Source organism: Staurois parvus, unplaced genomic scaffold, assembly GCF_062004578.1.
Source record: "Staurois parvus isolate SC_StPar_1 unplaced genomic scaffold, SC_StPar_1.0 ptg000249l, whole genome shotgun sequence".
Lineage (NCBI taxonomy): Eukaryota > Metazoa > Chordata > Amphibia > Anura > Ranidae > Staurois > Staurois parvus.
The window spans coordinates 11,645,233-11,670,586 of NW_028318045.1; the positions used below are offsets into that span (position 1 = coordinate 11,645,233).

General features: G+C 40.9%; 1 long non-coding RNA gene across 2 annotated transcripts in view; it reads right to left on the reverse strand.

Annotated features, from left to right (window-relative positions):
- The window catches only part of LOC149459778 (uncharacterized), a 59,936-nt gene that overhangs the window by 19,422 nt on the left and 15,160 nt on the right, over positions 1–25,354 (reverse strand). The window contains exon 3 of one of the 2 annotated variants that reach the window (XR_016313214.1): positions 10,624–10,709. The exons of the other annotated variant lie outside the window; for it this stretch is intronic. This is a non-coding gene — a long non-coding RNA (uncharacterized LOC149459778). The remainder of the gene's footprint in view (positions 1–10,623; positions 10,710–25,354) is intronic. 2 annotated transcript variants of the gene reach the window in all.

Consider the following 25,354-nt stretch of genomic DNA (forward strand, 5'->3'; position numbering starts at 1 on the left):
TAGCCTTGGGCCCCCAGGCATTTATGTTTAAAAATTTATTTTTTAAATATATTCTTCAGATTTTTTAAACATATAAAAAAAGTCATTTTAACATATATTTTTACATATATTTGTAAATGCATTCAAAAAATGTAGATTTGTATTTTAAAAGACATACAGTATATTTGAAATGTATTTTTAAAAATATTTTTCATATATTTTGTAATATTACATTTCAACATGCAGTATATATATATATATATATATATATATTTATTGAAATATATTTTGAAATATAGTCAATATGGCCAAAATTGTATATATGGCAATATATTTGGGAATAGTATTTTTAAACTATATTTCAAATATATTTTTCTTCCATATGGGAGGGAGAGCTTTCTCTGGCTGGATATAAACATTGGACAATCCAAGCATTGGATTTGTTGTTTCACATTGTGAGTATGTTCAAAAAAAGAGGCCTGGAATGAAACTGTGCAAAAGGAACTGTCTCAAAGGAAGCTACCATTAACCCCAGAACCTTCATACAGAGGCAAGGGGTACCATTTTGACCTGAAAGTCCTCCTGTGGGACTTTAGGGAAACAACCTTCTTCTGGGGAAATTCTGGTTTGGATTGTGTTTAGGATTAGTCGCAGGTATTTCAGACCTTGTGACAGCTGGAGAGCAGACTTTGGAAAATTGATTATCCAGCTAAAGGTTTGAAGAAATTGAATCATCCTCTGGATATTAGTAACCAAGGTTGGGGCTGAAGAGTCCTTCAGTAGAAGGTCATCCAGGAAACCTGTGACAGGAATACCCTGGATTTGTAGAAGAGCCAGAAGCTGGAAAAGCACTTTTGTGAACATTCAACGTTCATAGGAGAGCTCAAATGGTATTGCTACAAATTGGAAGTGTTGGTCTCCCACAGCAAAATGCAGAAAATGTTTGTGGGAAAATGGGGATGTGTAGATAGGCATATTGAACTTCTACTGATGCCAGAAATTCCCCTTGTTTTAGAGAAGCAATGACAGATCATATTAATCCTATGCAGATTCTTGGTACATGAAGAAATCTGTTTAGAGACTTAAGGCCCAGTATTGGGTGGATGCCCCCATTTGATTTTGCAGCTCGGAATAGGTTTGAATAGAAACCTTGAAACTGTTCCTTGTACGTAAAGTTGGTGCAAGGTGGTTAATAAAGCTGGCACCCTGCAAGGCGAAAAGCGAGTAGGAGGCATAGATAGAACCCAGAGGTTCAGGACGTTTTGGATTCAGACTGGCTCAAACGCAACAGATGTCCCCCCATTCCTAGGGGTGGGGGTACTCCTTCATTGGAAGGAGGGCTTGTAGGCAGGCTCATAGACTTGCGAATTTAGGGTGATGCAGTTACTCTATGGGACAAAGTCTGAATAGGAGAAGAAAAACTGTTTGGCAAAAAACGTTAAAGACAACATTTTAAGGGTCACCACAATAAAGTCAATAACAGCCCAAATCCTTTGCCTATTGATCCATATAATGTGCTATGGAATGCAGAATAAAAGCCAGGAACTGGTGTAAATACACAGGGAAACCCTGTCTTACCTTATGATGCTGAACCTGTTAGAGGTCCACGTTTCATCTGTCACAGTGGGCACACCCCTGAAGGGGTTTTCAGGATATGGAAACCAAAAAAATGGACCAGGATACATTGCACTTCATACCAAGGTGTGAGCATAATGCAGGATCCAGTGCCTGAAGCAAACATTACAGGCTGGTCCCACACAGTGATGTCTGGGTATTGTCCCCATGGTACACACCAAGGGTTACCGATCCAGAAATTACTAGATAGCTCAGGGCAACAAGCAGTCAGAACTTGGTAGAAGAAAAAAATTAAATGGTTAAAAAGAAAAATAATTCTCCAGAGGAGAACATGTTTATCACCTATGAACACTAGCAAATAATTGGAAACTCATCCAGTGGGCAAAGTTACATGGTTCACTCCTGGGATTGCCATAGCAGCCAGTGTCCAATCACCTGAAGGTAGCTGCATATAACCCATGGTCTAAGAATACAAGTCCTGTGTCTTGTACTGTATGATTGAAATATAATTTCTTAGCAAGGTCGCTGAGATGAATGAATAAAGAACACTAGTCAGTGTCCCTGATCACCGCCACACCAGTTATAAGATGAGGCTGTACTGCATGGTGACAGTATGTGAAAAAAAAATGGTGACTTTTTTTTTTAATTATGACAAATTACAACTTTAAAAAACTCGCACTGCATCTTACTAAATAGGGGATATCTGTACTGTCATGACATTTTTGGGCCTCAAGAAATGAGATCAGTGCCATCAGTTCATCAGGATTGATTGATTTTTAGGTATATACAATAGTTTGTGGGCTCTGGTGATAACATTGACTATGCTAATTCCCTAAAAAGCAGACTCTCTATCACCAAAGACAATGCAAAGTAAGAGGTCAACCTGCAAATCAACATAGCAGAAATATAACTTTCCTACAGACTATTGAGAAATACTGTGAGAGCTGTGATTGGTCACAGCTTGTCACATGGTACAAGGCTGTGGTGAATAGCCCTGTACCATGTGACCTCTGTGATCATTCACAGATTTCACTAGTAGTAAGCAATGATGTCAGAAGTGACATCTTGCTTACTACTATTCATGTGATCACTGATTGACCAATCAGTGATCACATGATCGGGACCTCACACAGAGGTCCCATTCAGCAATCGGTGGACGTTTATAAACGGCCACCCCTCCTGCACTGCTCCCATCCAGCTGTTTATATACATGGGCCGGACAGGAAGTGGTTAAGGTAAGCAGCCATTTTTAATTTTATTTTTTCTCTGTGAATGGGATCATGTAACAAATATAAAATAGGTGTTATCCCAATTGGGCTGCAAAAGTGGAAATACCATATTTCTTTAACCAGACACATTTTATTGAATTTTTCAAAGATTTTTCTTTTTTACAATGAACAAACCAGTAAAGCACACAAACCAAAAGGCCCATTTACAATTAAATGTGGACCAGTTATAAACATCTACCAAGTACAAAGAGGTGTGATATCAGCTGGATCATGTGTATAGTGTATGACACATGACAGAAAGACTTGTACAAAATAACTTAACAAATGTACATATACATTTGTTATGACCATGTGTAACATGTAATGGGCTTGCAAATCAATGTAAAGAAATTACAACCATACCATGATGTGTGTTTTTGTGTGGTTAATACAGTCATGTCCAAATATATTGGCACCCCTGCATTTCTGTCAGATAATGCACCACTTCACCCAGAAAATTGTTGCAATTACAAATGTTTAGGCATTCTCATGTTTATTTCTTTTGTTTGTATTGGTATGACACAAAACATTGGAGAAACGTAAAGTCAGTTCTGACACATTCCACGCAAAACCCAAAAATGGACTGGACAAAATTATTAGCACCCTCAATTTAATATTTGTAGCGCACACCTTAGAAAAAAATAACTGAAATCAATCACTTCCTGTAACCATCAATGAGTTTCTTACACCTTTCAACTGTGATTTTGGACCGCTCTTCTTTCGCCAACTACTCCAGGTCTCTCAGACCGGAACTGTTCCGAATTGTTGTTTTGAGATCTCTCCACAGGTGGCCTATAGGATTGGGATCTGGACTCATTGCTGGCCAGTTCAGTACTCTCCAGCGCTTTGTCTGAAACCATTTCTGGGTGCTCTTTGACGTGTGCTTTGGGTCATTATCCTGCTGTAAGACCCATGACCTCTGACAAAGACCCACCTTTCTGACAATGGGCCCTACATTGCACCCCAGAATTCTTTGGCAGTCTTTAGATTTCATAATGCCATGCACACGGTCAAGACATCCAGTGCCTGAAGCAGCAAAAAAACCCCAAAACATCAGTGAACCTCCACCATGTTTGACTGTAGGAATTGTATTCTTTTCTTTCAAGGCCTCATAGCTTTTTTTGAAAACAGTAAAATGATGGGCTTTACCAAAAATCTGTAGTTTTGTTTCGTCTGTCCACATTCTCCCGAAAGGATTATGGCTTCCTCAGGTAAGTTTTGGCAAACTCCAGTCAGGCTTTTTTATGAATCTGTGTCAGCAATGGGGTCCTCCTGAGTCTCCTGCCATAGTGTCCCTTTTCATTTAGATGGCGGTATACAGTGCGAGCTGACACAGTTGTACCCTGTGCCTGAAGGTCAGCTTGAATTTGTCTGGAAGTTGATCGAGGTTCTTTAGCCACCATTTGAACAATCCTTCATTGCAATCTTCGATCAATTTTTCTCTTTCATCCTTGTCCAGGGAGATTAGCTACAGTGCTATGGGCTGTAACCCGCTTTACAACGTTGCGTACAGTGGACACAGGAACATCTCAGGAGATGGACTTGTTTCCTTGAGGTTGTCCATACTTTTCCACAATTTTTGTTCTCAGATCCTCAGATAGTTATTTACTGCTCTTTCTCTTCTCCATGTTCCATGTGGCAAGGTTGAGTAAATTTTTCACCATTTTAACTGGTTGTCGGTGTGATTTCTATATTGCCATCACCTGTTAATTGACACAGAAGAGTTTAATTATAAAATACAGGAGCATCACGAACTTGGAATGCAATTATTTTGTACAATTTTGAGAAGGCGCCAGTAATTTTGTCCTGTCTATTTTTGGGGTTTTGCTTGGAATGTGTCAGATTTGGCTTTTTGTTTCACCATTTTTATGTGTCATACCAATACAAACAAAAGAAATTAACATGAGAATGCCTAAACATTTGTAATTGCAACAATTTTCTGGGTGAAGTGGAACATTATCTGACAGAAATGCAGGGGTGCCAATATTTTTGGCTAAGATTGGGAGCATAGGGGGGAGTATAAGGGGGGTGGTGCGGGAAGCTGCCTTCAAAAGGTTTTTTACATTAAGGAAAAGAAAAAACAAGCGAGAGATAGAAAAGAAAAAGACTAAGAAAGACGTAAGGGCAAAAGGAAGAAAGGATGAAACTGAGAGGAAATGGGAAAAAATAAGGGAAGGCAGTTTAGAGGAAAGAAAGAAAAGGAAGGGCAGCACAGTGGCTAAATGGTTAGCACTTCCGCCTGCCAACACTAAGGTCGTTGGTTTGAAACTACCTGCCTAGAGTTTGCATGTTCTCCCTGTGCCTGCATGGGTTTCCTCCAGGTACTCCAGTTTCCTCCCTCACTCCAAAAACATGTTAGTAGGTTGATTGACTCCTGTCTAAATTTGGCCCTAGTAGGTGTATGTATGAATGTGAATTGGGGACCTTAGATTGTACACCACTTGAGCATTAGGGACTGATGTGAATGTACTATATATATATATATATATATATATATATATATATAGTGCTGTATAAATTGATAGTGCTATATAAGTACAGTACCTGTAATAACTAAAAATGAGAAAACTACAGAGAAAAAAGTAAAGGAAACGGGTAGATGGAAAAGACAAAAGAAAGAAAGGAACAAAGAAAACAGATGAATTTATACACAGAAGAATTAAAATTTAAGATGAATTTATATTGTTGCAAACTGAAATGTTTATTGACAAATTAATAGGTGCTAGAATAGCTTGAAGATGGCATTCCTTGTAGCATGATGTTATCTGTCAGAATCTTTGTATAGGTCTTATTTTTCTCAAGTGCAGATTACTGAATGCAAAATAATATGTTATAAACATTGTGACATGGCAAGCAACACACAGCTTTTAGACCTATAGTGCAGAGCGTATGTAACCTTGACTACTTTTTCTTTTCCTTTCTATATTTTTCCAAGTGAAAGGTTTTCAAACAGATTTGTGACACGGCTTGTTTATCAAGCCAAGCTGACAAATGCACTGCCACAGTGATAATCTTAGGCCCGGTTCACACCAATGCGTTTTTTAGTGCTTTTTGCAGAATCGCACTACATTCCATTTAACATGGTTTCCTATGGGACATGTTCACATCTATGAGTAGCTATTAAAACTATAATTTTTTATGTATTTTGACACGTTTTGAATTTTTAATCTGCGCAACACCAAATTAGCCAAAAAAAGAAAGTATAAAAAATGCATAACGCATTAAAAAACGTGTGAAAAATGCATGTGAAAAAACGAGAAACCACTGCAGAAACGGACAAAATGCAGACTGCATTGGAGTGAACCAGGCCTAACTCTTCACTACTCTTATTAAAGTTAAAAAGAAAAACGTCTAGGCTGGAGTTTACTTTACACCCCGGTCACATCAAACACTACTTTGAAATCGTGCGACTTACAGTGAAGTTGCACAATTTCAAAGTTGGATGGCATGCCAAATTCAGGTGTGATTTGCAAGACATCTGATACAGATGTCTATGCAAATCGCACCAAAAGTAGTACATGTACTACTTTAGAAATCGGTGTGGCTCTGACCAAGTCGGAACCGCACCGATATGACCGCTCTAATTGTGGACAATAGGCTGCGTTTTGGCATGCGATTTGCAAGTCGCATGGCATGCAAATTGCATGCCAATTCGCATCCAGTATGATGGGGGTCTTAATCTAAGTCTTACACAGCGCTTTGCACCCAGGTTCATTCAGATTGTTTCTTGGGAAGATTATATGTTCTTGCCACATGATGCTATGCTACATCCCTCTCTGAGCACAACAGTGGAAATGCTTACATAGTTACACAGTCAGCTTGAAAATAGGCACAAGTCTATCTAGTTTAATCAACAGAAAAAAATAAACAAATAAAAAACCTCCATAATGTATACACAATCCTACACTCACACTTAATCCAGAGGAAGGCAAAAATCTATTTAACCACTTGCCGACCGCCCACAGTACTTGTACAGGCAGAGCAATGTACAGGTATGTCACTCTGGTTGTACTAACGCAGGGACACGGTGGAATGCAGATCCCGGTAATTGGCACCTGGTAATCATGGTCACAATGCTAGCAAAGCTGTTATGAATCAATCTGATTCATAACAGCTTTTCTTCAGTTCCTGGGGAGCTGTGATTGGCCCGCAGTTCTCACATGGTACATGGGCCAATCACAGCATCCTATACCATGTGATTAGCTGTAGCCAATTACAGATCACTAGTATTTAAATTGTCATGAACTTAACCCATTCATGACAGTTCAAAGCAAGCATTGCATTGCAGGAGCAATATTCTTTATTGCTCCTGTGAAGCAAAGTTTAAAAACAAAAAATCCCTGATTACCCGCCCAGAGTAGTACAATGTTACTATGGTAATATTGAACTACTCTGGTGAGTTTTTAAAATAATACAAAATAATGTTAGGAAAAAATAAAATAAAATATTGAGAAAAAATATTTTAAAACTTTTTTTAAGGTTTTTTTTTGGCAGCCAGCTGCCCGCCCTTAATCTGCGGGTGAGAGGCAGCTTGGTGCCTCTGAGCAAAGTGTTACGTGCTTTCTAGCGTTAGATTGCCTTCACACTACCGCACTTATGCTATAGGTCTCTGATCACAGCCATTACTGGTATAGTGTTGGTACGGATCAATAGATTGATTACGAATAGAACTATACTAGTGCCCCCTTTGTATAGTGCCCCCAAAAATCCAGTATTAGCAAGATCAGTCCCGTTCGCTGTCAGCACTAGCATTTAGCCCCTCCGCTGTTTTTCACAGAAGATTTGTATCAATTGATTGTAGGCCAAAGCAATTTATATGCACAACAATACATTGCCGCCCACCCAAATTCCGCTCTTTTCAGACAATTCGCATGGAAACTTATCGCAGTTTTTGAATGTAAAACCTTTTTGGCCTAACCCTCCACATGGGCATTACAAAAAAGAATGAATTGAAGTCATACTGGTCCACAGACCCGATTCATCATATAATATTTTTTGTTTGCACAGAGATATCCAATACCCTGTTAGAAGAGCTTCCATTATGGGAGTGCATGCAATACATCTGGATCTACCATACAGAGACTACAGCTTCTTGCTTGGTACTTTAACACTCTTTCTCCATTTGCGCTATTAAGTTTTGTTTTTGTTTTTTTGTACTCTGATTCAACATATGCCCATGTTCTCTGCTGTTTTATATGTATGCCCAACAAGGATCAGCAATGTACTGGTAAATCGCTGGACTTTGAGGGGTTATTCCAGGATGATGCCTACAGCTACAGGCATCATCCTGTATCTTTTTTTTTAGCTGGCGGTCAGATTTCATCTAATAGCAATCCTAGTGGCTGTTTAGCCACTAGATCACTTTTACAAGCATCGGGAAGGGACATCCCCCCTCCTGCTGCATTCGATGGCTTTCTTGGGCTCTCCCGTCCCACTGGGGAACCCGAGAATGCAGCCGACGATTCTGCCGGCTGACCTTAAAGCTGACTAGAGATGGGAATGGCTCTAATCATCTCTGTGTTCTAAGAAACCGGAAGCAACAAGCATATCATCATTTTGGTTTCGCCAAACATTAATAGCAACATTTTTTGATCTTGGTGTAATCAGATGCTGTAAGGGCAGAGAAAAGATATAGAATCTAATAGACCCCACATTTCTCAGAAAAGAGTACCTGTCACTGCCTCTTGCTATCACAGAAGAGGAAAGGGACAGTGTAAAAATAAAAAAAAGGAAAAAAAACAATAATTAAAAAAAATCAAAGAAAGCTCTAGCGCAGTGCCGAATAGCAAAAAATGGCTTGGTCAAGAAGGGGGGAAAGCTTCCAGGTATGAAGTGGTTAAAGCATAGTACATTTTGCTCCAGCAGGGGTTGTGCTACTCCCAAAGGAGCCACTGAATTGTTTTGTGTATACTCTCCACACCTGAAGATGACACACGTCCTTCAACCAGCACTTACCAACCATGGCTGGATCTAGGGGGGTACTGTGGTGGACTGCCCCTTCCTAGATTTTATTTGGTCCCACTTAAAGAACCATTCCCTCCCCTCCCACCTGGACACTGTGTCAGGCCACTGGGTTAATTCTTCTGTCTCTGTACTGCACACAGTCTGGGCACAGGCAGCAGAGATCCTCCTTCCCACAAAGCACATAGCTGTTAACCCTATCTTTTGCCCTGCTGACCCCTTGTACACTGCCCAGCTGACTTCCCATCCTGTGTTGCCCTGACAATTTTTACTGCACCCCCACATAAGACAATAACATTACTCTGTGAGATATAAAGACAGTCCTAACTTGCTATAACAGTACCAGATTTATCCCACTGGCCAGTGACTGTTAAAAAAATAAGAAAACCAAGAATACCATTGGCCAGGAAAATGGGGTGCTTGAAGAAAGCACAACAGTCCCCGACACACAACAGATAAACTTGTACAATGTTAGTCTCTTACCTGACTCAAGGCGTCCTCCTCTGGGTCTCTGGACACATGCTCTGTTCTGGGACAGAAATAGGGATTGCTGTGATGTCTCTTTGAATCCTGCTGAATCAGTCCCTCCTTTCCTTACTCACAAGCAGTAGGAGTGCTCTCCAGTACAGTCAGGTCTCACCAGGCATCCAAATTAAACTACACATCCTCCCAGAGAGAAAATTCCTGACGTCTGCGGCAAGGTTTGTAGTCTTTATGCTTCTTCTGTTTGTGGTCAACTAAGGCAAGGCTCTGCTCAGCACGCCCAATCTTTTTCCCACCCACCCGCTTACTTCAAGACAGTTCCTCACCAGCCTGCAGACCCCATTTCCTTGCTCCGTTGTATCAGCCACTCACCTTCAGGATTGAATTAGACCCAGCCAGCCAAGATTGCTGTTCCCTGCACTGGAGACACTCCAAAGAAAAGCATTGTAAAGTGGTCTCCTTAAAATTGGTTACTGCACTTTTGCATCAATGAATATTCAGTTTAGCCCAGGTCACCCTGCACAAAGATAATACATCAGCAACAAAGGAAGCAGTTATCAGCTATAGTCCAGGCTACACCTAGATCAACAATCCAGTTATATTTTGTGCATTTAGGAATGCATTCAGCTCTTTTCTTAACAATCTACTGAGCTGGCTAGAACTAGTTCTTGAGGAAGTCTATTCAATTTTTTCACAGCTCTTACTGTGAAGAAGCCTTGCTAAATGTGAAGGTTAAATTTCCTTTCCTCCAGACATAAAGAGTGTTTCCTTGTCCCCTGTAATGATCAAAAAGTGAGGAACTCTACACTAACTTCATTATATGAACCACCTGTGCATTTATACATAGTGATCATATCCCGACTTAATCGACGATTCCTCAAGAGAGAATAAATTCAGTTCTTTCCTCATAGCTGAGCTCCTTCATGTCTCTTATCAGTTTGTATGCCCTTCTCTGCACTTTCTCCAGTTCTCCGAATTTTTGTGAACTGGTATATAAAACTGAACTGCATATCCCAGATGAGGTCCTACTAATGATTTGTAGAGGTGCAAAATTATGCTTTGTCTCTGCAGTGTATGCTTCTTTTAATACAAAAAAGGTATTTTGCTAGCTTTATAAACTGCAATTCAGCATTGTATGCTATTATTATTCATATGATCTACCAGAACATCCAAGTCCTTCTTGAACATTGACTTGGTCTTTGTTTTTGTATGATTTGATACAGGGCCATTCAGGATACATGGCAACCACTATGATTCAAAGAATGGGACAGTCAGCTACCAACAGTGATTGCTAAAATTAATATTAAAACCATTTGGTGAACATGTTATATCAAAAATTTGATAAATTGCAACTTACCACTCCTGTGGTGGCTTAATTTGTTTAATTTTTCCAGACTTTTTTCCCTTTCACCTGGTGACCATTCCAGTAACAGGCTGCCTGTCCTAGGGTGACAACAATCATTGTACTGTATCAGGGGAGGAGCAGCGTTATCAATCTAGGACAATAAGTGTGTTAGGACTACAGAACAACTCTCCCTCTCCTATTTGTTATAACATAGGAAATATGGAAAAATCAATAGGTTTCTTGAGAACTTTCAGAAAATGTACTTTGCCTGCAAAAATGAAAACTAATGCAGCCACCACAATTGATCACAGAAACTGATAAAATCACCTTTTTATAAGACATGTTTAAAATAGTTGTGAACATACAATGTTATAGACACTTTCTAGTACAGTTATAACTATGCAGGCACCATAACTACTTTTCCTTAATTTCAGAAATAATTTTTCTTACTTTTTTTACAATGTTAAAAAGTTCTGTCATGTCACCATGCATCTCTTCCTCCTGAGAAGAAAGGGGGGGGGGGGGATTACAGCACACAAGCAGACACACATTGTGCCTGCATTCCATAGTCTGTTCAGCCTCTGGCAAGATGCAGGCTGTACTTGAGTAGGGGGCATGTTCTAGAGGCAGGCTATGATTGGGAGAGAGTATGTGCCAGTGGTAGGGTGTGATTAGCCAGGGGGTGTAGTGGCTGAACAAATTACCCAATACAGGCATGCTGTGTATCTGCACAGTGTCCTGTACCTCTCAATGGTCAACCAAACTGACTATCAGGGCCTGGACTTCAACCTGGGACTTCTACTGTGTCAGGCAGTAAGTCTTCTCACTGAGCAACCTGGGATGCTGGACAACACTCTGCCTGATCTATTGGATAATCCTGCCTTGTGCCTTGTTTTCTGATGAACCTTGAACTCCTTGCTCCTCCCATGAACTTCCTGATAAAAGCCATGTCTCTGCACTTCCTGGTTGCCACATTATTGTGCCTTCCCATCCAATATCCCGCTTGTCTCTCCTGCTGCCGTCTATACCTTCGCTACCGACCTTTGGCTTGTTATTGGACTACGATTTTGCTTCATCCTCATCTACTACCATTTTTGACCAACACTTGGCTTGTTGACTGACTCCGCTTCTGCTTGATCTCTAACCTGTTTGATCTGCTGTTTGTTTCCAGCCTGCTCATTCCCTGGTGGGGTGATCCTGAGATCTGCGACCTGGTATTAACACGTAGCCAAATCCATCTCCACCACTAGGAGCTCTGGTGAAAACCGGTCAATGCTTAGACCCCACACCTCAGATGAGCCTGCGTCATTTCCCAGGGTGACCTGCTGGTGTACCTATCCTGCTGGTTTCAGGTAATCCTTACATTGCTATAGCAACTGGTCTCTGAACCTGACCTCACACCGTGACACTGACCATGTAACCAGGTACTTCAGCTGGAAGACATACATGAAAATGATACAGACTATTAATTTATTAAATGTGCACATGTGAACACACAGATAGAGAAAAATAAATAATTAAGATCAAATATACTTTAAGCACAATTTTCTAGTAATTTATACATGATTAATCTCCCATGATTCCTTTGTGCAGGGAGAGTGTTCAGGTAGGTAAAACATGCATTTACTGTTAGAAAAGTGCCAACCAGCCATATGAAGAGCACATGTTTGCATGATTAATCGCACAGTCCATTAATTTCTATAGAAGCAAATAATTGTGAATAGTGGGAAACCTAACTGAACTGCGACTTTTTACATCTTAAGAGATCAATTGAACAATTTCTTGACTACAGATCGCTCATGTATTACCTATAATGATATTCGATGAGCCATAAGAAAAGTGATCAATCAAATAGAGTTTTATTCGTATGGCTGAAAATTGCCTGTGTACCCCTAGAACTGTGTACCTGTCACAAGTTAGCCTGCAGTTTCTTGTTTGTGTATTCTTACCTCCTTGCTGCAGTGCTGTTTCTGATCCCTTTCAAATGTGTGGTTTGTCTGTGCTCACCTGTGGGCATCGTCTGCTATTCTGTGGGTTTTTTTCCTTCCCTTCCATCACTTCCTGGCCCAACTCCTAGTTTGCTTGTTTATATAAGACATGCTCAGTCTAGCCCACTTTGCCTGAGCAACTTCATAGTTCTCTGAGCTCCTGTTTGTTGCAAATTCCTGTATCCTACACCTGACTAAACGTGTACCAACCAGGGGCGGACTGACCATTTGGAAACTCGGGCACTGCCCTAGGGCCCGGGGTCGGTAGGGGGCCCCATGAGATGCCCCTGGTACCTTTTTCATAGGCTTTTTTGGGTTTGGGCAAGGACAAAGGGGCTCCATGATCCCCTATTGCCCAGGGGCCCCATGAGTTGTCAGTCCACCCCTGGTACCAACCCCGGCTTTGTTCACCGACTGTGCTTGTTTTCCTCCCGTCCTGACCTCGGCTTGTCTATCGGATTTCCTATTGTCTCCTCTCACGTGAGCGGTCTCTGCATCCTCAGCTGGGCCAACCTGGGGGCCGCGATCGGGTTTCTGCTTGCTGCAAGTCCATCCCCACCATTAGGGGCTCTAGTGAAGAAGCAGGCTGAGGCTTAGACTCCGTACCCTGGGGAACCCCAAGGGCTCACTACCACAGGTGGTTGACAGTACCCCTAGAATAAAGTTTTGCAAAACATAAAAGCAAAGGAAGAGGAAGTTACAAAGCATGAACTTCAGGCAAACAAATGTCTAAATTAATGAAATTAATTTAGGTAATTTAATTTATGATGGTGTCCTCTCCCTCGTCTCTAGTGGTGGGTGCTTCTCAAAAATTAGTGATCCTTATGTTATGACAAGAGGTGTGTCCATGACACCCTGGGCTCACTGGAAGTGGGTTGAATGATATTGGATGTCATTTAACAGGAAGAGAATTGGTGGAATGGTTGCAAGGGACAGTGCAGTGAAGAAAGAACTACAGCAAAAAATGCATTTTTTAAAATTTGTACAGTGGTTAAGCCAACCAACTTTACATATTTTTAAAGCTAGAGCTGAACTTTAAATAAGATCACAGAGTTCACCAATGAAAAAGTGTTACATGTGTGCTCCAGACTGTGAAAGTCAGTTGCATTTTTCTTTTCAAATTAAGATTTGGCGCTATGAAAAATTTAAAAGAAAAATATGAGCAGAGTAAAGCCGTTGCACACATTCTTTATTCAAACAAGCAAAGGTGTTGTTGATACGGTGAAGGTGCCCTTGTTATGGTAATGGGGAATATTTTACAAGACAATTATTTTTCTTCATATGTATTCACTGTAGACAACGTCCAAGCTTGTAAAAATGGACACGATGGCTCAAAAAACGATCCTAACCAATAATCTCTGTGCTGAACAAGACATGAAGCTGGACTTCAAGAAAACACACAAAATTAACATTTTAACAAGTTGAATTGTCCAGAGACGGTGATCTATTTTTATTAAGGTATAAATTTTTAATCTGACTCCACTGACGGTCTGATTGCTTTGTTTAGCTTAAGTTCATTACAGATGCTCAGAAGTGCATTAAGCGGCCACATTGCCAAGCTCTGAATAGGCTTCCAGCCCTAGCCTGTTGTTTCCCCAGTGATGAGATGAAACTATCAGTACATGGGCACTAAACATTTCTTCATGTGGACTGTTCATACCATTTTATACTAGTATCTCAGTGGATGCAAAGATCAAAATGCAGCACAGCCAGTAGAAGACTGGTTGATGGTCTAATTGTAAAACTTTTTAGCAGACTAAAGGCCTATGTCAATGGGTTTCTGCTCACTTTAAACAGGTTTTGCATTTCTATGCAAGTTCATGGAGAAGCAAAAATCTGTTTCAAATAGGTAAAATGTAGTCAACTGCAAGTCAAATGCACCTGTTAATGAATTCTAAATGATGTCAGTAGTATCTAAAGCTGATGTCAAACTGATGCCATTAATACAAGTCCAAATCCTGTCACCACAAGCCCTAACATATTTGGAGAGGTTTACCAGAAATGGGGTGTGTTAGTTTAGGGTGCTAAGAGCTTGGTGGTGGTACTTTTTGGTGCAAAGTTTTGAGTTTGAGGTCAAACTTAAAAGATCCTCCAAGTGCCAAGAGGTTCCAAACTGTCCAAAATGCCAGATCACCCTCTGACAAGCCTGCACACTTGACATCTAATTTAACCTGTAAAATAACACAGTTTCTTTGTAAAGGGGAACTTCAGAGAGGAATGTGATAATTGAAGTATAACTAAAGGCAAATGTTTTATTGTTTTGGATAGAGTGGAGGGGATAGAACAAGTCAGGGTTTTATTGCTGTCTGCGCCCCATTAGAGAGATTCACCCTCTCTTTTTGTCCTGTTTACAGTTATCTCCAAAAGTGATAGAATATCCCAAATTTTGAGTTGTCGTCAGAATTGGAATAGGTCAGAAACAGGAACTTCCAATGGGGACCTGGTGACAACCAAGGATTCCCTCATTTTGGAGGGATTTCCACTCACTTCTTGTTTTAGTTATGGGACAGGAAATGAAGGAAAATCTCCCCAATGGGACAGGGGTTAGTCCTTCCCTTGAAATGAAAAAAGGTTTGCCTTTATTCTTACTTTACAAATACTGTATCTGCTGACTTTTAAGAAACAGAGACTTAGCCCTTGGAGTCCAGAACTGTCTTCTAGGTAGCTGATTCTCCCCAGGGTTTTAGCTCTTCCACACCACCAGCTTGGTTTTCAGAGCCAGCTTTGACTTCCTGATGTCTCACACTCCTCACAGTCGATTTCCCTAATGCTGACAGAGGGACTTGCACTGCAGCCTCCTGGGATGTGTGGTGTGATCCCAGGAGGCTGCAGGCAGGGGAAGCAGGCCATCATCCTTGCCTATGGATGGAAAGAGGAAGTGGAAGCTGGTACCATAAACAAAAATGGTACCCACTCCTTGAAAAAAAAAATCTGACATTTCTGAAGGGAAAAGGGGGGGAGTAAATGAAAGCAAGTACATGTAATGTTTAAGTGGCAGTGCACTTTTACTCACTTTTTAAGGTTGTACTGCAGAAAACAGAGCAATAAGCTACTGAAAAGCATATATGTGTGCAGTTTTACCTACTAAAGGTTTTGTATATCTGTCCATCCATTTCTGAGACAGCTGTACAGCACAGCTAGGTCAGAGAGGCCCCGTTTCAGCACAACCACCAACAGGGCGTGATTGGACAGTGAAGAAGCAGCAAAGCGCTGATAAGATTATCTCTCTGCGCTCTTTTTCTGCCTGCATGAGAAATCAAGCCTCATTGTTCCATGATACTGGATACCTGAAGAGTAGATCACACTCATCAAGAGCAAGTTTATATTTCATGCAAAGCATATATAACAAGTTAGAAGGCCTCCTTCTTAGAGATTTGCCCTTCCACCCAAATAATTGTTGGCTTGCCCACCTAGGGGCTCCTTGGGGACTGGAGTTAGGGCTAGAATACTAAGATTTATAGCAACCACTCTCTTATCATGGCATCACTATGGTAACATAGCACTACTAATATAGCATGTAATCACTCTGGTTAATATGACAATAAATGTATTTAAATTGCAAGTATTACAAGTAGATGAACATGAGCTGGTATCAGTCCCTGTACAGCAGGGCTCAGACAGGGAGAAAAAAATCTTTAAAACAGTTTTTGCTAAGTGCAGCAAAGTTTGTAATTATAAATACCCACGCATATGGCACCTTTCTTCTATGACAGTAAAGCAACAGTTGACATGTTGGCCACTTTACCTTGGCACATGTGTATTTCATTGCTTTGCAAACTGGTTACATTTTTTTTTATCCTAAAGTGGTTTTAAAGGCAATAGATGCATACAGTGCGGCTCGGGATTAAGCCTGCATGAGTTCTTCCATAACAAGCGTCTTATTTTTTTTCTGCTGCTTAAATTGGTTTGAATTGTATTCAGTAAAGCTGTTATACCCAGTATATAACTCAAACTGGAGTGGATAGTCTCTGCCTATAGAGAATATATAGATGTGAGGATTTTTATCCCAAGTGAATAGGCAAGGCAGCACATCAGAACAATACGTAGAAATATACAGGGGTTAGACAAAAAAATGAAAACACTACATGATTTGCAGGTGTGAAAGTGACAACATGTTTCCTGTTGAAAGCGGAAGTGATGTAACGTTCTTTTGCTTCCGATGTCATGAGACACCCAGCTAATAGTTGGGAAGTCTCACTTTCATCACTTTCAGCTGCTAGTAATATGGAGTCATGCCAGAGCTTACTGAGCTTCAAAGGGGGCAAATTGTTGATGCCTGCATAGCTAGTGCCTCTGTGACTGAAGTTTCCAATTTATTTTCCATGTCACAAGGTACAGTATAAATAGTTACGATGGCATTATATGGTTTCTGGGAGAACGTTGTCTGATAAGCATAAGCAAGGACGACATGGTCAACTGACCAAAAGAGACAAAAGGACATTACGCAGGATTGTGATTGGGAATAAGAAAACGACTGCTGTAAAAGTGAGCACAGAGCTCAATCTCAGTCTTCACGGGACTGAGATTAAGAGCTGCAGTCCCTTTTGCAGCAGTTGTTTTCTTTTTCTGGGTCACAATCTTGCACAATTTCTTTATGTCTCTTTTTGCCAGTTGACCATGTTGACCGTGCTTATGCTTATCAGACGATGTTTTTCCGGAAAATGTATATGCCGTCAAAACCTTAATACTGTACCTCGCGATGCGTCAAACAAAGTGGCAACTTCAATCACAGAGGCACCAGCAATTTGCCCTCCTTGAAGCTCAGTAAGCTGTGACATGACTCCGTATTACTAGCAGCGCTTGCAGGGAATGATGAAAATTAGACTTCCCATCTGTTAGCTAGGTGTCTCATCACACAGCGGAAGCAAAAGAACGTTACATCACTTTCGCTTTCAACATGAAACATGTCACTTTCACACCTGCAAATCATGTACTGTTTCCATATTTTGTCTAACCTCTGTGCATTAAAATAGCAACAAAAATGCAACAAACTAACAGTCATTTGGCAAGGGATTCACACTCAAATTTAAAGTTGTATTCAAGCCTTACTATGGGGGCACTCAGAACGCAGGAGGAGCTAGGAGTGCCAGGGAACGGGGGCAAAAGAGGAGCATCAGGGCTGCTCTGTGCAAAACCATTGCACAGAGCATTTAAGAATAACATGTTTATTATTGAAAACAAAAAAACCCTTTACAATCACTTTAATCTTTATTCATTTAAAATTAATATGATAGCTGCATTCAATAATACAATTTAAAGGAGCAGAAGTCACAAAAGCAGGCCTATCTGACTGTTTAATGCACAAAAAAACAAGGCCCACACCTGGGTGCATCGAACATAAGTAAGCAATAAACTTGGGCCCACAATACAAGTGCACCACAGTAATTTATATCTGTTCTTGTTCATTTGCTTTAGTAAATCAGCCCCATTCTATGATGGTAACCTTGTGAGTAAGAGGCTTATGTTTTGTGGAGCTGAATACAAGGTTCAACTGCCTGATAAAGGAGACTTGACTGTATATTAAATTGCCAGGCAGGACAGGATTTATGTTGTGCTTTTTTTCCTGTAGATATGCTGCTTAAATTGGTTTGAATTGTATTCAATAAAGCTTTTGTGTCAAGTACAGTATAAAACTCGAACTAGATTGGGCAGTCTCTGCCTATACAAAAAAAAAAAGGTCTGAGGCTATCTAGCCCAAGTGACTGTGGAAGCAGGGCAGCTACATATACATGGAAATGGCAACATAAAGACAACAAACGAACAGACTTTTGGAGAAGGATCACGCTCAAATTTAAATTAGTATTCCACTAGTCTTAAAATTGTCCCCTCCTCCCAGTAGTGTAGTGTGGGTTGTCAGTGCCTGGGGAAAGCACCCCTTAACACATGGACTTTTAGCACTCCCTCTATCCCTATATCTCTTTCTTTTTTATTCCATTACTTCTCACCACTTTTGTCTCTCTCTCTCCCTCCCTACCATTTATTCTCTCTTTTCGCCCTTTTCTCTCTGCTTCTTTCCTTCTCCTCACTCTTTCTCTTTTTGTCCCTTTTTTTTTTTTCTTTCCCTTTCTCTTCTGTTTCCCTTTCTCTATCACCCTCTTGTTCTATTTCTCTTTCTTTCTCTTTTTTTTTCTTTGTTTCTCTCTTCTTCCTCCTCTTTCTTATGTATTCTATCTTTTTTTTCTAACACACTTTATTCCTCTTTTTTTCTCTCCCTCTCTCCTTTTTCTCTCTGTTCTCATTTTTTTCCCTTTTATCTCTCTCTCTTGGCCATTAACTTCCATCCCCAATACAGCATCCTCCTCCTGTACTGGTCCAGGACTGGTGGCCGTGTTATACCTCTGCTGTGACAGATGAGGAAGTGTGTGTGTGTGTGCACAGTGTATGTATGTATGTGTGTGTATCATGTGTGTGGTGTACAGAGTGTGTGTGCACATTGTGTATGTGTACAGTGTGTGTATCAGGTGTGTGCACGCAGTGTGTGTGTACCATGCATGTATCATGTGTGTGTTTGCACAGTGTATGTATGTATGTGTGTGTATCATGTGTGTGGTGTACAGTGTGTGCGCGCACATTGTGTATGTGTACAGTGTGTGTATCAGGTGTGCGCGCGCAGTGTGTGTGTACAATGCATGTATCATGTGTGTGTTTGCACAGTGTGTGTGTGTGTGCGTACAGCATTATTGTTAAAAGGGGCATTTTTAAGACTGGTTAGGTTGAGGCTGGAATCTCCTTTAAGTTTATCATACTTCAGGTTGCCAGCTTATCCTACTGATTATTAATCAGGACAGAAAGTGATGGGAAATGTCAAACTTTATGCAGTTTTCAATGGAACAAGAATAGAAATCTTACAATGAATACACGTTTTCTGGTGAAAACAATCACATTTCCTCTCATTTTTTATCATGTGTCCATGGCAGGAAGTTTCCCTAACAGGACACAGACAGCAAAAAAGGACAAGGATTGCAAACCTTCCCTACTCTTTCCAAAATTGAAAAAAGTTGTCTATATTTACAGTTGTAACACCCTCCAGGTTAGCTAGATAGGATGTTTGTTTTTTTCTTTTTAGGCAGAGTAGCAGCCTGGGATGAGTCAGCCTGTGAGTGAGGCAGGAGTTCACCTCAAGACAGGCTAGGGAGGCTCTGAAGGTCAGAGCTTCTGGAGTCCTCCCACCTCTCCAGAAACCTGAGCACTTTCTGGAGGAGGGACAGATGAGAGGAGGAGCCTCAGCATGCTTGAGGGACCTTGGCCAATCCACTGGCAGGAGGCTGGGCATGGTAACCAAGACAACCCTTAAGTATCACAGAGCCTGGGAGCAGTCAATGAGTGTTGGGTGGAAGATGGAGTGAGGAGCTGGAGTTTGGAGCCTGGGAGGGGGCCCAGGGAGGGTATCCCACCTGCAGGCAGGATTCTGGAAGGGAGGAGCTTCTCTGTCCCATCGTCTCCTTGGGAGGACGGCCTGTGAAGCAGGGAAGGAGCCATCCCAGCATAAAGTCTGAAGGCAGCCACCAACCCACCAAGCAAACAAGAAAAAACAGAGTGAGTACTCCTACACTTCCTGGGCCAGATAAGGGGAGAGGGCAGTCAGGTGAAATACCCTGCTAGTCTTCATCTGGGAGTGTTCTCAATCTACAGTTCTTGGGTCCCCTTGCCCAGGGAATACCCACAGAAGGTGAAGAGGAGGATTCATCTGGGGTCTGAAGAGGTACACCAAAGAGCTTTGGATGCTCTTAGAGGAGAGACTATTTTTGTCCACCTTTTTGTACATAGTTGCTCTAAGTTGTCCTATAGTTTACAGTTTCCCTAGGCATCCCATATACCTCTATTCCCTATCAAGTTGTTAACCCCTTAATAAAACAACAAAACCAAGCTCAAGGACTGTTTACTGACTCCAGTGTGCAAAGTGTAGAAGAAAATGTGTGTTGCCTGGCTGTGCAGAGCTTTAGGCGGACCCAGTGACTCCTAAGGGGGTAGTGCTACACAGTATGTGTATAGGCAAAGTTAAATCCCCAATTAATTTCTTCCAACCGTTCACCATTTTTTCTTCAAAATTAAACATAAAAACCCTTTTTTAGTTACCTCAGTCCACCTTCATGTGACCCTCCTTAGTACTACTTTGGGAAGTGAAGTCAGGAGACCCAGCAATGCAGTCCATGCCTGCCATTGACCTGCTTGTTGCTGACCCTATTCAGAATGCCACTGCATTCTTCTAGAGCTTGTAAGGACACACTCCACCTTCTTCATTCTGCCCATAACAAAATAAAATGCTTGGACTGCCTGTGACGGACTGCCTGACACACCAACTGGGTATCTCCGCCAGAGTACTGCCTTCTCGCCGCTGGAATACAGGAAAAAGGGATTAAAGCTGGGAATTGCATCCAAGAACTAGACGACACTAGCTTAGGTGCAAACAGGAACTGTTTTATTGAAAATTCGCACAGAATTTATACCATACAGAATCAGATAAGAGCTTGATCACATGATCCTAAACAATTCAAACTTTAAACAATAATATCATCAGTAAATCTAACAGTACATCTAACAAACAGCTAGCAGCTAACAGTAACCTAATTAAACAGTGATCTAATAAACAGTATGCGAAACAACATCAAGGCACCCAGACCAACTTTACTTAGCCAGGGAGCCCACCCCTGACAGTTGGCAACAAGTCCATAACCCTGGATACACAAAGTACATTACATGCTGTCTTTTAGGTGTTTGGCTTTCACTTGCGTAATCTGTTCACTAGAAAAGTCATCATAAGACAAAACTCATAGAATGTTCCAGCAATCAGAAAAAGTGGAATTCATTTATCTTCATAGATTTCTTGAGGGAGATTGTTGATAAATATTTCTGTCCCAAGTGGAGGAGTTTCTCCAGCCCAGTCTGTAGGAGGGCCACCATATTTCCTCTGACATTAACCTCCCTAGCGGTATTCCCGTGTGTAGCTCGGGGTAAAATGTCAGTGCCAAAAGCGGTAACCCCAAGCTACACTCGGGCAAACCATGCGGCTCTGCATAGGGAGTCCCTGCAGCACTTACCTTGTCCTTCGCTCCCGCGATGTGTCCCCTGCAGCGTCCCCGGCCATCTCCTCCGGCTTCTGTGTTCTGGTCCCTGTGACGTCGGGGCGTACGGGTGCCGCTGGCGGCGGGAAATTTGAAAATTTAAGAAAAATTTCATTTTTTTCAAAACGAATTTTACATAGTAAAACATTGCTGTTTCAACCCATTTCACATACATTTTGTCCCTAGTTCTTTGTCCTGTGCCGTGCCTGCATTTTGTCTGTTCTTTCTGCCTGGAAACTTAGAAAAGTCCATGGCGTCCAAAAAGCGTTCCTTTAGGTCAAAAGCGGGTTTAGATCAGCTAGAGAACAGTGATAGTAAATCAGAACCACTTGCAGAATTCAGTGATAATGATTCGTGGAGAAATTCGTCATCAGACACTGAAAACGATTTTGCGACTTTGCTCAGTGACGTGCGAACTTGGCACTATATTTCAAATTTCAGTGTTTTTGGTTTGATTATATTATTGAATTAAATGTATTATTATTATATTATTATTTTTTATGATTATTTATTAAATTATAATTTATGATTTTGTGTTTCAAATTTTATCATACCCGGGATGTTTAATAGACTCTTGTTCGGACAGATTTCAGTGAGTTATTCCTAAGAATTACAGGCCTACAATAAAAAAACTACATATTTCCATGCAAAATAATGGTACCGCTTTCAGCACCAAAAATCTGAAATAATCAGACCGCCAGGGAGGTTAAAGGATAAGTTCACCTTTTTGAGCAAAATTTCACTTTTCATAATAAATAGAAGCATTTTCCAATGCCATTTCTGCCCAGCCATCCCAATGTGCTTTTCTCTCACTTACCTCATCCACAGGACATTTCATTTTTTTCTGTCAGTTTCTGTGAGATTTTGAACAGCTTTTTAGATTGCATTATTTCCTGTCAATGGTCTCTCAGCATTCTCTTCCTGTAGGCCACTTCCCAGAAGCCTTCCTTGTTGCATTACAGAATTGGGTTTGATAGGGTGTATTCACCACACCTCCCTCATTACAATACTACCTTCCTCCCATCCGCTATATAGTACAAGGGTCTGTCTGATTTGATACAAATTGAACAGATTGTTCAGGTGTGTCCTCCTATTCCATAGTTCTGGTAAATCTAAAGGAAATTGTACAGAGATTGCATAGTGTATGGCCATCTTTATAGGTGTGGACGGAGACACTCTGTTGTCAGGTCCTGTTCACATCTCCATGTAGTGAAGGCTCATATTCCTGCATGCATTTGTTATGGAGCATTTTCACTCACCTCGCATATGGCAGCCCATTCAAGGGTTGCCATGCACGCAACAATCTCCCCTGAAAAGCTTCAAAACTTTTTTTGGAGCGTAACACAGTGCGTTACCGCGGTTTTTGGTATGTTTGCCACACTTGGGGTGCCTTTAACACGTAATGACAACACAAACATGATGCACATTTGCAGCGTGTTTCTGAAACACATGGCAAAGAGTGTAATTTCTAAGCAGATTGCCATGCTTTCAGAAACACACAGAATGGAGCCTCTTTGTTTTGTGTAAATGCACCAATTTCACTTTCAGGCCCCATTCACACCTAGAATAAAGGGAGTGGATGTTTTTTGGCTCATTTTTCCAGTGATACACATAGGGCAGCCCATTGCGCTACACGTGGCAAAGGCTCACGGGACATTTTGGCGTGATGCATGTTGCATATTTTTTATTGCGTGTTTTGCTGCGTTTGTCACCTGTTTTTTCATGTGGCAAAATGTGTGCTTGTTTCTTTGTTTGGTGTGCCGTTAAAAATTAATTACACTGAAAGTGCAACTAGGTAATTTTAGGTGTGTAAAGGTGGCCATAATATAGACAATCTGATTGTATAATCTGTGTACGATCTCCCTTAAGTTTACCATTATTATATAATAGAAGGACACAGCATCTATCCAATCACTCGACCTGAGCCCATATGTAGAGAAGCTGGGGTAGCCAGGCATATGCATATGGGGAGAGATCCTGGGGATGCTGTGAAAAATAGTTGATAGGTGAAGGGTGTGTACTAATGAGGTCAGTGTAGGAGATCTGCTAGTAATCTGCTTCCGGGGTCCTACTGGCTCCTCTGCCCTCTGTCTACATTCCAGGAATTGAAAAAGCTTTCTCAGAAATTTACCAAAGGCTAAGGTAAGGCCTTGCTCTCCAGATCAAAGAGAGCTTGAATATTTTTGCAACTGAGGTACATTAATGGAATATTGGTGCATAGGGGAGCTAGATATTATAAAAAAAAAAGCCTTTAGGCTCCGTTCACACCTTTGCGTTTTTTCATGCTTTTTGCAGTAATGCACTACAGTCCATTTAACATGGTTTCCTATGGAACATGTTCACATCTATGCTTTTTTGAGCTGCTGCGTTTTTGGAAAGGGTCAGGGACTTTTTTAAAAGCAAAAAGCAGTGTTTTTGCTACAATAGAGTTCAATGGAGAATCTGCAGAAATGCATGGTAGTGTGTTTTTGCCACGATTTGCGTTTTGCATTTTTATTCTGCCCAGAAAAAAAAAATACACTTTAAAAAAAAGAGCTGAACAAAACGCCAAATGCGTCAAAATCATGGCAAAAACACATATAGAAAAACGCAAAACAAACTGCAAAAAGCACTGCAAAACAGACAAAAAGCAAACTGCATAGGTGTGAATGGAGCCTTAACCTGTACAAGATTAATATTACACCTTTCCATCCTCTCCAGAATGGATACTTTATTGTCTTTATTCAGAGAATTAATCCAAGCCTTGCTCTCAGCGTTCATCACGTTGTTCTCCATCATTACAGCATGATCTGCTCTCTCCATTGGATCAGAGGCTGAATTGAGCTCTTTTCCATGGTCTGATCGGCAGAAGCAGACAAAATCCACGGTCTCCTCCATGTGCCATAATCAGTAGGTAGAAGGCTAGCCCTTGTCCCCTCCAAAAGTCCCTGTCCTGGTTGGGTCTGACGCACTGCCCTTATAAAGGGATGAGCTGATGTCTGTAGTTAAACCTTTTTATTTTTTTTTAGAAAATATGTATAATGTTGAGTGCTTTAATCTTTTCAAAATGTTTTTATTTTCCAAGTGAATAAATGAAACCAAAAACAAAATCAATGCTTCATCAATGTGCATAATTAAACAGAAATAAAAAGTTAATCAAAATCATCCTAATGTATGTGCAGCTTTCTTCTGCAACATTTACAAGGTTGCGAAACCTTACTCATGTATATTGTGTGTGGTATTGTTGGATGTCTATGGCCCAAACAGCAAAGAACACTGAAGTTTGCAAATTGCACAAAAACAATTGCCTGCAGGTGAATGCAGTTTGAACTGTTTATATTGAACCTATTTATGTTTAGCACAAAGCAACAGGTTCAATTAATGCCCCTTTCCTCAGCAGCTTATACCTATCCTTTTTACTTCTCCATTGTGCTGTTTAGTTGCTGGGAAAATGAATGACAGTTCTGTGTAAGCTTTGAGTCACTCTAGTTAGAATTTCCACAGGTCCAAGCACATCACCCTCCCAGTGCTGTCACTTGTAGTTAATCACACTCTTCTCCATACTGGGAAGTATTGGATATTGTCCTTCCTTCTGGTTACTGAATAGAGTGGTGGGTCATTAAGGAAAGGTGAGTATGAGCTGCTGGGAACTGGGGCATTAAAGAAAAACCTGTTATTTTCCCTGCATGGGCAAAGCACAGATTTTCTTCGATG